The following is a 10515-nucleotide window of genomic DNA, read 5'->3' as shown; positions in this document are numbered from 1 at the left end:
TGTATGAGGTTCATCTTGAGAATGACAGATCTACTTTAAGGACGGTACCCTATTCGCACCTCAGCTAGTTTAATCCAATACGCATCATATTTCTGTTTGTTTTGTTTTTATTTGTTGGTTTTGAGTTAGGTCAAGTTGCTTGAATTATTTTCTTTAGAACTCTTGAACTATTAGGCCTAAGCCTAATTTAGGACAAAGTAACTTTGCGTCGTGGGGACTTAGCCCGCAATTTGTACTTTTGATTAGGCTTACAAAAAATACTTATAAAATCCAATTTTATACGTATATCCTATAGTAAATGAAATTCTAGTGGGACTCAGAGTAGCTTGAACCTGAAACCCTTAATGTTTGTCATGTTCACGCGCATCCTGCTCCTTTTCAAGATCCATTTTTTGTTGCATCCTTTCATCAGATAATCAGGCCTTTCTATACTCGGGAGATCGATCTACTACTGCCATACATAGAGATCGAACTGATACACCCTTTACTGACCTCCAATTGTTGTAGTTCTTTTTCTGAGTCCTGTTGCAGCCCTGCACCCTTGACTGAGCTGCCACTCACAATTGTACCCTTCATTGACCTCAATCTACTGTAGTCTTTTTCCGTGTTCTGCTGCAGCCTTGCACCTTTCATCGAGTCGAGCTCCATCTGTTGCAGTCTTCTTCTCAATTTTGCTACGGCCTTGCACCCTTCACCGAGCAAAGCTCCATCTGCTGTAGTCTTCTTCTCAATTTTGCTGTATCCACTACCCTTCTACAGCCAGCCGTACCTTGTAAGCATCCAAGCCTATTGCAGTAACAATCCCATTCTGAGTCCTCTACAGTCTTTTCTTTTTTAACGACGTCAAAACTTTGAGTTGTATCGTGTCTCACCAAAGGAGTGCACCTTAAGCCAAAGTTTCTGATTGTGTTGTATCTTAGAGGTAGGACACTAGTTGCCTTGAGGTTCATCTTAGAGGAGAGGAGATCTACTTTAAGGATAGTGTCACACTTTAGCCAATTTAAGAAATAGGCGTAAGGCCCAATCTTAAGAAATAGTAACTTTGGTTGTAGGAACCTATAGCCAGAGTTTGTGGGCTTTTGGTTAGGCTTACAAAAAACACATAAAATCAAATTTTATACAGATATACATTAGCAAAAGAATTTGTGTTCAAGCTTCGAAAATTTTCAACATTGAAATCTTCAATATTCACACATTAGTGATGAGACATATTGGTAAAAAAAAAGAAGAAGAAGGATAATCTCCAAAGCAATTCAAATTTTATTTTCTTCAATTTTGCAATTGCAGGTGGAAAGAAAAGGAAAGGAGAGAAGAAAACCACAAGTACTAGTATTGCTTACACTATTAATCCACTATACACCTCCATCGTTGTGTGCATGCTGAAGATTTTTAGAGTAAATCACCAGCTGAAGCTTATGGATTCAAAATGGAGATTGTCTGCCAAACCCGAAGAACATATGGTTGCAACCTCATGCCTCATCTTCTTAGGCCCGCTTGCAAGAACTCCAACGTTTTTTCCTTTGCAATCAAACAGAATTCCTGCAAGGAATCACACTGTTAATTGTAAGGTCTACTCCATTATGATTTAGGTATGGTGGGGATAGAATTTAATTTCTTACTTACTCTTTAAATCGGGTCTCTTTTCCCATAATGCACCTTGGTGGATTGGATAAGAGACTGGCGAGGGAGGCTTTCCAGCTCTTTATCAGAATTATAGAATGATGCTGGTGACCCATAGGCTGAAGACCCTTCCATATTCTGAACTTGCCTTGCTTCCATGGTATTTTGTTTCTTGTTCCAGAGGACAGCTCCACTTGCTGTTATGGCTATGCTGACGCACATCAATAAGATGTTGAAAGCAGCTTGAGCCGAGGTCGGGTAGTCTAGGCCGGTGTTGTGATCAATAGGTAGATGTAGTATCGAGTAAGAAGTCCCATTAAGACAAGGAAGATGACGAAAGACGATGATATTACCGCGCCAAGCCATAGCCAGCTGTTTGGGCCTAGAATTGCTGATGCTGGTGCGTCTGTCGCCTTCGGCTTGAACCATAGAGCTGAAGGGCTTAACATTCTCTGTAGCAGGTTCTTTCTCTCTTGTCACATAGGCCTCGACTTGTAGCCGCAAGCCGGATAGGTCTAAAGTGCCACCGAAATGGGAAGGATAAGATCTAACATTGTGAGGTGTGAAGAGCTCTTGAATGAGGAAATAAGGAGAATTTTCGGGGTTTTGATTTTCAGAACAGAACTACTGAAGATTAGCTCTCGAATAACAGAGATGAAGGGAGTAATCCCACTGCTCCACTCACCATCACAAGTGTATCATGCCTGCAACCAGTGTAATAAATATTTGTTAGCTAAAAACTATACATATAATAAACCCTATCCATAGTTCTTATGCTATACAAACCCTAGAAAATTAGTTGAAACAGGTCCATAGGTCCTTCAATGGATGCTTCAAGATGATCAACTGATGAAGACGATGAAAGCATCTGGTATAGCTTCTTGACCAGCTTCCATCACCTTTAATCGTCACACTGAGCTTATCTTGCTCTAAATTACTATTAGAAGTGACTGTAAAAGGGTGCCACTGCAGCTTGGAAACGCTAGGCAAATTACGAACAATATGCTCATTGGCGAATATTGCAGACCTGATTAAGAAAATAATTCTTTGAGTATCATTCAAATGATCATGATTAATCTATAGTAGTAGAAGAACCCGAAAATTAATCTATAGTTGCTGCTTCACCTGGGGTCTTTGAGAAATTGAGCTCAACAGTTTCACATGGCAAAACGCGGGCAGAAATTAAGCGAACTTTTCTTTGAGATTGTAGAAATCTCAAGTAGCGATCGACCAGGAAAAGGTAGAAACTAGGGAGAGAAATGAAGGCGTAAGGTGATACCAACATGGAGGATGAAGAACAACATGAAGATTATTAAAGGTAATGTGTGTAAAAGAAGAGCTCAAACTTCTTTCTCCTTATTCTAGGGAAGGTAGTCACCCACATGACTAATCCACCTACCAGAGATATCTCTCCGGCCAGGATTGATACACCGGTTTCTATCCCATTCTCGGATCTGCATTCAAATAAAAGAAGAGAACATTAATCAATCCATAAAGTTTTTGAAAACTTGTTTTGGAAATCAAAAACCCGTCGTTTAAAAAATAGATTGTTTTTTCATAACATTAGTTTCTTAGAAATCGTTTTGAAAAATTATACAAATAATTGAAAATAAAACATTACATATAAAACTAGTTTTAAATAATATTTGAAAATTGAGACAAAAGAGTGAAAATATTTCAACTTTTCAAACAAACTTTTGTCATGAAGAATATAAGACAATTATTCATTTCTTTTTCGAGAACTTTTTAAAAAACATTCCTAAAAAGGGTTCTAGATTTCTTTTCAATCACCTCGTTGCGAGTAGCATAGGTCTCTTTGGAACTGTTTTTGAGAACAATTTTCTGTTTTTCAGAATAAAAAAAAAAAAATTAGATTTGACAACTAAAAACTGTTTTATATTTTGTTCTTAAGAATAAAAAATAGAATGTTTTTAGAGAACATCTTGTAATTGTTTATATTGTTTTTACTTGTCTTTTGAGAGTTATTTTAGAAATAATTATATAAATATGTAAAATGATTAAAACAAAAACACTAGATATACAAATAATTTTTAAAACATATTAAAAACAGGTTAAAAAATATTTAGGTTTCAAACAAACTTTTATTCTATAAAAGTTAGAAAATAATTTTTAAAAACTATTTTCAGAATTATTTTTGAAAATAGTTACACCCATATTTTCCATAAAATTTATTACTTTTCTACCATGTTATGACTGCCTATTGTCATGAATGTACCCCTGATTATTTCGAGTGTTTCTAACACAGAAGAAATTAATAAGGTTGGACCCTGAAGTCAACTTCTTATGCACCCTCTGTTGGGTGGACCACTGAACCACAAAAACCATCTATCGGTTTGTCGTTTTGACCCCATGGGAACAATGGGATCATCTTGAACCCCTTGTGGGCCTATATCGAAAGATCACTTCCAAAGTAAAGGGTATGTGAGTGATGGGTTCACCATACAATTGTCAAACAAAAAATGAAATGCGTCCTACCACTTTGATACCCTCTTCTCAAAAGGTCAATTCGTTTACATGGGTTATAGCTTATAAGCTTCCAATTTTCATAACAAAGAGAAAAGACTCCCACAAAACATCCAACTTATGCATGGAGAGCATGTGAGAGAAGAAGCTAAAGGCCAAACAAGCAGTCAGCAGTGACGTGAAGAAAACAAATATCTCTTCCTTTCTACTTCCTCTCCAAGTTTCTTTGGATTTTATGCAGATTGAACTACCCATATGAGACAATTAAAGAACAAAAAAACAAGTGTTTTCAGAAAAATGATTAAAAATAAAATATTATATATAAAATTTATTTTTCAAACATATTTAAAAACATAAGTTAAAAATATTTTTGGGTCCCAAATAGATTTTCCGACAAAGCTTCTGACAACAACAATTGATTTAAAAAATTGTTTCAGAACTGTTTTTGAAAACCAAAACGTATATATGAACACAACCACTTGGCCTTTACTCTTTGCAATGGACTCTTCACATGGGTGTCTTGACCATGTGCGAATGAATTGAGACAGACCAAACAAGACAGTGTAACGTATATGGTGGACACCAAATTCAATGGATGAAGCCTCAAGATGTAAAGTAATGCTGCTGTCTTCTTTTCAGAAGGGTGGTTGGCTTTTCTGTCTTTTACCTTTATCAGGGTGACTAAATTTTTATGTTAACATGTTTCTGTTTTGGAAAAACAGTTTTCACTTTCTGAAATTTCTGCATAAGATCAAGTATGGAATTAAGTTACCTGCTTCCAGATACTGTCCTTGGCAATCCACCTAATGATGAAACAGACACCATGTGTAGTGAAGAGGGTCAAGCAAGTGTGCCCTAGCCATATATGATACTTGATACTAGCCTCTGAAGTGAGGCCAATAAGTGGCAATATCGACGACCCACGAGCCACCGGAAAGAACAGAAATGCAAGGGCTATGTTCCCAGTAAGCGCTAGCCTCAGAGCTGCAGCTCCCAGCTTGGACACCCACCTGCAAAATAACACGCCAATTAATTAACAACCCCATTATCAGACTCATAAGATATGAAGATTTTAAGATTCATGGATAAAGTTTCTTGAAGGGCTCTCACAGTTTCTCTCCTTTCTTGGCTGCTTTATCTTCGATACCTTCAAACCCGGTGCGGAGATAAGTATAAATCGACCAAACAAGTAGTGCAATGAACATCACTAAGAAGAGCATCTCTATCATTGAAACAATCCCTAGAGGGCCTTTCACGAGGACAGGCCGCTTCAATACGGCCAGCCGATCTTTTGGGCTGCTGTTGATTCAAAATGATCCTATCTTATCATCCCAAAAGGGAAAAAATATGGTTGATTAAGAAGAAAAATCACTGTAGAATCACCTTTTAGATTTATTATTATTCAGTTTCTTTCCCAAATGGAGATATGCACAGCCCAGGACAGCAGAAAATAGTACTGGAAATGTATAAATCAGGATGGTGGCACCTGCAAACGTCAAATATAGAGATTTTATTCGAGAAAATAAAGGTTAGACTAACAGAGTTAAACTTTACCGGTATAAGAATCAAACCTTGTCGTCCAAAATACGTGGAATCAGTTGTTGCCACGACTTGAACGAACCATTTTTTCTTGTAAGTATTAGTGGGCATCATCACAAACAACACAAGAATACCCAGGAAGATCATCAAGGCAAGCAGTCTAATGGCTGCTCTTACGGCTCTGATCGTTCCATCAGAGGAAGATGACTGCTTCTTCACCGTTGGATCCATCACCTTTCTCTCTCTCTCACTCTATTACTCTCTCACTCTGTGAATGGGATGGCCATATTTATAGAAGGTAGAGACGTAGAGTAGCATTCAAGAGGAAAGTATAAAAAAAAATAATAATAATAAAAACAGGGGCATCCATGTATTGGGTGTTGGCAGGTTGACAGTGTTTAGCGGTCAACGATGAAGTCAGTCGTGACACGTGGACGGTCTACTTTGCTCCAGTCACATGGGTCAGGCACGTCATCATTGCATCATAGATCGAGTAGAATTTAAATAAATTCCAGCCGCAAAATAAATGGGAAAAACTTATCGAATTTTCCATTTGCCGAGGCGCGCCTTAAATTTCTTATCCTCCGGCACCATTCGTCTGAAAAGACGGTATTACCCCTGAAAATGACAATACCTGGGACATAGTTTTGGAGTTTTTCGGTGCCCTAGGAGCGCCCAAAGGTAGGTTTGTGTGAGGCACGTGGATTCATGGGCATGAGTGTGCTTGAAGTGTGCCCAAGTGTGTGCGTGGCAGTATCACTGTATTAATACGGTGACGATAAATTTAACAAAATTAAACAGAATATTTATAAAGAAATTAATTTTTTTAAAAAGAAATTTGATATGTTTTACGGATTCTAATCATATATAATAAGCATTCTAATAAATATGTAATAAGCTAAAAAATATGACATTGACATAATTAGTATAAATTTATATATATATATTTATATAAGCAAAATTATCTCCATATTATTATGAAAACTAAAACACAAATATCTGCTAGAGGTACGTAGGCATATATGCTTAGTTTCTTTCTCCCTTATTTACTTATTCTTAATCTATAAATAAGTATTTAAGAAAAATTTTATAAATATTAATATTACCATATCCGTATAGTTAGCATAATGGAATTATGCGTAGCCCTTAAATAAGTATTTATGAGTTAACAAAAAAAGATTGTATAACCACACCTATCATTTTTTTTCCTTTTAATTTTTATATTTATTTTATAACATTATTTACAAAAGTTTTTATGAATATGTAGTCTTATTTTCTTTAAATGTTCTTATTTCAAAAGATATATTAAAAGTGATATGCTTTTGCATTTTATTTTTATTATTATAATTTTTATTTATTTCATCTCATAGTAAAACTATGTAAATCATATTTTATATAATCAAGTTAGATGTTGGTAATTGTTGATATTTTAATTATATAATTGGTGAATTGATGCATTTGGTAAATTGTAAAAAATTAAATATATCGATTTTTGTGAGTTTAGTAAAGAGATATAGTTTTGCATCAACTCGAAGATATTAGAGTCCAAAGAAAATGAGTAAGTATTATTAATTTGTCTCCTAAATTGATTATTTCAAATCATTAAAAAATACATGTAATTCATGAAGTCAAGAATGTGTGTAGTTAAGATTTTTAATCCAACATATTCGAGAATCATGTGAACTATCTTTTATTAAAGATAATTTGATAATGCTACATCAATATAATGTTACATGCATTGTACAAATGAAAGAATTATACATTAAAGGTGATAGAATTAAACATATGTCTCTCGGGTTCTTTTACGGCATGAGCTCCAAAAAAGCAGTAAAATTAATGTACAACAAGTAAGATCAAACAACAAGTTAGCAAACCTATTCATCAAAGCATTATCACCTATAATATTCAAGAAGCTCAAACATAACATTGTGATGGATGACTCAAAAGTCTTTATGTTGAGTTGGTATAAAAAATGTAATTATCTCAACATTTTGGGGAACAGATAAATAAAGATGTTACAATACTTTACTTTTTTGTTTTTTCTTTTCATTCAGGTTTTGTCTCATCGGACTTTACTGATAATGTTTTTAACAAGGCAACCGTAGTAGTCCAAAAGAATGTTGCATTTTTTTTTCTTGACTCGGGGTTTTTCCACAATGGTTTTTTCCTAGTGAGACATTCAAAAACAGGTTTTAGTGAGACATACTCAAAAAATGATTGTCATCCATAAGGAAGTATTATAAGAATACGTTTGATAGTGATTTTAAGAAATGTTTTAGACTTTTTAATATTTAAAAATTTTTATATTTCAAATATTAGAAATGTTAAAAACACTTTCTAAAATCGTTATTAAACATACTCTAAATATTTATGGTAGTGTGTAGATGATAATACTATTACCATGTTTGTACTATTACCATATTTGTATTAATTTTAAACTATAAATAATCATTTATGAATTAATTAAAAACATATCGCTTCTTATAATTACTCCCAAACCAACTCTAAATATTTTGTCAAATAATATCATGTTTTCTGCTGATCATGGCAAATGAATTCAATCAATATTCGAAATAGGAAGCAGCTGGTTCAAAAACGAAATACCTCGCTGACCTGCAAATTGCAATCAAGAAAGAAACGACCGTCGTCCGCGGTCCGCTGCAGCTTGTATCGGCCGCCGCCTCTCAGATAATCGCAGTGCTAATGCGCGGTTTTATTAAATAAAGTAATTAAAATAGAGGAAATGGAATCTCCATAATCGGATATCTAAGAATGACTCCAAGAGAAAATATTATCTTGATTCTCAAGTGTTTTATAACATTCTGTTATTTATCCTAAGAGATAGTATATATTTATTTAATTGATTTCTTATATAATTATCTTTTTTTTTTTTTTATTTATCATCAAACTTTCAAGTATTGCGAATTATTTTGAGTATGATTGAGAGTATTTTTAGAAAATACTTTTAACATGAAAAAATCGAGTAATAAAATTTAAAATTTATTTTTTAAAAATTTAAAATTTATTTATCAAAAACACTTTCACTTACACTAATTTAAATAAAAACATTATTAATTGTAATCTTAGTTCTTTTTAATAATATATTATATAGTAATTTTTAGTAATTACAAATTATTATTAAAGTTTTTAAAATCTGAAATTGTAAAAATAAAATTTAATATCTCATTTTTTTAATAATTATTAAAAATTAGTATTTTTAAAGATAAGTATTAACCCACTTTTAAAAATACTTGCTTTTAAAAATAGAAAAGAAAATGTGTAATAATTTAATGTGTTTAAGAGTAATTCATAAAGTGTTTTTAACAACTTTAATATTTTAAAAATAAAAAATTTCAAGTATTAGAAAAGCTGAAAACACTTTTTAAAATCACTGTCAAACATATTTTTAGAGTATTTTTCTCATATTCTAAAAAATGTTTCTAATACTTTTAATATTTGAAATTTTTTATCAAAAATACTTACTAAAATCATTATAAAACGCACTCTTAATATGCTAATTAGAGTAATTAACTAAAAATAAAAATAAATTAAAAATTCACATACCCATCGCAACCATCAACTCTTTCTTCTCCCTATAGACCCTCAAGTCATTTGAAATATTTTAAAACCCTAATTCATCCTAGACCCAAGCCCAAATCCTTTGTTAAATGGGCTTATCTCTGAGGGCAATTTAGTGTTATTCATGGTTTTTCTTAGGAAACCCAGGGAAAAAGTTCCAGGGTTTTCCTAGGTCTACATACTTTAGCTTGCAATTCTTTTTCGCTTCTTCATGAAACTCATGTATCTACCTCACAGAAGGTCCTGATTAGATGATAAGAGCTGACCTTTGGATGTACAGACACAGGACTGAGCCATGGCCATATAAGGCTGTGAAACACTTTAAAGGGGAGAGGGGTCGAAACATGGACTCCATTGTTGAGGTTAAAAGTGCTTCCTGTTGAGCTAAATTCTATACTTTCATTGTATTTTGCCAAATCTCCTGCTCTCTGCCACTCAAATGAATCTCTGGCTCCACTCAAATGAATCTCTGGCTCTGCACAATACTAAAGGAGAATGTAACACTACAGCAGCCTGGGCAAGAAACATAGGGAAGCCACCATGAAGAAAGGGTAATGCCCACAGGAGTTTAAGTGGACAATACTAAAAGAGAATGGACCTTCTACGGCAATCTGGGCAAGAAAGATAGGGAAGCCACCATGAAGAAAGGGGTAATGCCCACAGAAGTTAATTGGCAATACTAAAAGAGAATGGAACTCTACGGCAATCTGGGCAAGAAAGGTAGTAAGCCACCATGAAAAGGGGTAATGCCCACAGAAATTGAGTCCTGACTCCTGAGATACGAAGATGACTGATGGGAGAAAATGTCCAAGACAGTGAACAGAGAAGATGGGGATGCAGTTCAGACTTTTGAGTGTGATTGATTGAGCGTGGTAGTTGCTAAACTATTAAGATGTAATTATAGTGGATGACCAAATAATTAGGATTTGAGAGGAAATGGCAAGGAGTTCATAACACCTATTAAGCAAAGATCAAATCACAATAGAGAAGTGTAAGACCATGTGGAAATGAATGACCAAATAATTTAACAACTCTTATCACATTCTCATAAAAAGTAATTGAAGAATTTCAAGCTATCCTAACCAAAATTTGAAAGAATGCATAAGCCACTAATATGAAACCCGACAACTGCAAACTAAAGAACCTATTAGTTTTAATTTTATGTTCTTAAGCATGCACAGCAAACCCAATGCTTCTCAAACAATGCAAACTCAGAAAACCAAATGAGACTTTATTTGCTGCAGTCAAAGTACTTGGCACTTTGACCTACAAAATCCAATTTGATTGTCTTTC

General features: G+C 34.0%; 1 pseudogene; it reads right to left on the bottom strand.

The window, feature by feature from the left end:
* Positions 1-810: 810 nt before the first annotated feature.
* On the bottom strand, positions 811-5890 carry LOC117932455 (annotated as a pseudogene).
* Between the last annotated feature and the right edge of the window lie 4625 nt (positions 5891-10515).

Source organism: Vitis riparia, chromosome 15 (assembly GCF_004353265.1).
Source record: "Vitis riparia cultivar Riparia Gloire de Montpellier isolate 1030 chromosome 15, EGFV_Vit.rip_1.0, whole genome shotgun sequence".
Taxonomy (NCBI): Eukaryota; Viridiplantae; Streptophyta; class Magnoliopsida; order Vitales; family Vitaceae; genus Vitis; species Vitis riparia.
The sequence above is the reverse complement of the archived record's forward strand: the minus strand, read 5'-3'. Positions and strand labels throughout refer to the sequence as shown.